Source organism: Vigna radiata, unplaced genomic scaffold (assembly GCF_000741045.1).
Source record: "Vigna radiata var. radiata cultivar VC1973A unplaced genomic scaffold, Vradiata_ver6 scaffold_702, whole genome shotgun sequence".
In the NCBI taxonomy this organism is placed as follows: domain Eukaryota; kingdom Viridiplantae; phylum Streptophyta; class Magnoliopsida; order Fabales; family Fabaceae; genus Vigna; species Vigna radiata.
In genome coordinates this window covers 6,251-8,185 of record NW_014542979.1, presented here as the reverse complement: position 1 = coordinate 8,185, position 1,935 = coordinate 6,251, and the positions used below count along the sequence as shown (strand labels likewise).

General features: G+C 38.9%; 1 pseudogene; it reads left to right on the top strand.

Moving 5' to 3' along the window:
- The first annotated feature begins 3 nt into the window (after positions 1 to 3).
- On the top strand, positions 4 to 1,918 carry LOC106752910 (annotated as a pseudogene).
- Positions 1,919 to 1,935: the final 17 nt, after the last annotated feature.

Sequence of the window (1,935 nt, the reverse complement as noted above, 5' to 3'; positions counted from 1 at the left end):
AGGTTTGACAAGGAGAGCTTAATTTTGTTATGGATGGCTCTAAATTTTCTACATTGCTCTCAACAAAGCAAGTCTCCAGAAGAAGTAGGTGAAGACTACTTCAATGATCTAGTATCAAGGTCATTCTTTAAAAAAATAACTTGGTACAACGAAACATATTTTGTCATGCACGACCTTCTCAATGATTTAGCAAAATATGTTTCAGGTGAAATCTGCTACAGGTTAGGTGTTGATGGTGAAAAAGGAGTATCAATGAAAACCCGTCACATATCATATGTAAGTGTAAGTGGTCTTAGTCAATATTATACGAATTTATGTGATGCTAAAGGGTTACGGACATTTATAAGCTTTCGGGGGTGGCAATGTCCGATGTCAATAGAAGAGTTAATCTCCAACTTTAAGTTCTTACGGGTCTTATCATGTCGTTGGTGTATTAAGGTGCCTGACACTATAGGCGATCTTATACATCTCCGTTCCTTAGACCTTTCAGGTACCGACATAGAGAGACTTCCTGACTCAATCTGTTTACTCTATAACTTGCAAGAATTGAAACTAAACAATTGTGTCAAATTGAAGGAGCTGCCCTTTACTTTGCATGAGCTCACCAATTTGCGTCGCCTTGAACTTAAGGGAACTACTTTAACAAAGGCTCCACTCCGTTTAGAAAAGTTGAAGAATCTTCACGTGTGGATGGGCATCTTTAAGGTTGGCAAAAGTAGTGAGTTCAGTATTCAACAATTACTAGAACTTGATCTTCATGGAGAGCTGTCAATTAAAAATCTTGAAAATATTGCAAATCCCTATGAGATGAATTTGAAGAATAAAACACATATTGTGAATCTGATATTACAATGGAATTTTCCGCGGAACAATGAGGATTCAGTAAAAGAAAGAGAAGTACTTGAGAATCTGCTACCTTCCAGACATTTGAAGCACTTGTCAATCGATGGCTATAGTGGCACACAATTTCCCCGTTGGTTATCCAATAATTCTCTATTGAATGTAGTGTCCTTAACCTTGCAAAACTGTAAACATTGTCTACGGTTGCCTTCCCTTGGACTTTTGACATTTCTGGAAGACTTGAGAATTGAGGACTACCTTTCCTCTAGATTTGTTCCCAAAACTCGGCGAGCTTTCTTTAATACACTGTTACAATCTACGGATGATATCGCAGGAGCACCCTCATAATCATTTGAAGTATTTGACGATTCGACATTGCCCTGAATTTGAATCATTTCCCAATGAAGGATTATTTGTACCTCAGCTAGTGACATTTATTATTATAGGATTGGAGAAATTGAAGTCAATGCCTAAATGCATGTCTGCCCTTCTTCCATCTCTTAATCTTCTGTACATACGCAATTGTCCAGCGCTGGAGTTGTCCGAAGAATGTTTGCCATCAAATGTAAAACTCTTGTATCTCGTGAATTGCTCCAAAGTTGTGGCCTCCCTAAAGGGCGCTTGGGGAACCAACCCTTCCTTAAAAGACTTGCATATTAGCAAAGTGGATTTGGAGTGTTTTCCGGGTGAAGGTTTGCTCCCACTTTCTCTTGTTAAACTAGAGATATATAAGTGTCCAAATCTTAAGAAACTGGACTACAGGGGTCTCTGTCACCTCTCCTCTCTTCAGACATTGACTCTTCATGACTGTCCTATACTCCAATGCTTGCCAGAGGAGGGTCTGCCCACATCCATTTCAACACTCGATATTGAAGGTTGTCCGTTGCTCAAACAGAGGTGCAAGAAAGAAGAAGGTGAAGACTGGGAAAAGATTGCTCACATTAAATTCATAAAAGTTGATGACAAAGAAGTAAACATATAAGTGGAAAGACAAGTATAACAATGCAGCAGTTCTCATATGCCTACATTTGTCGTCTGGTTCCTCAGGTTCTCCTCACTATCTTTTAAAGAGATTGCATAGAGATACCTAACCAA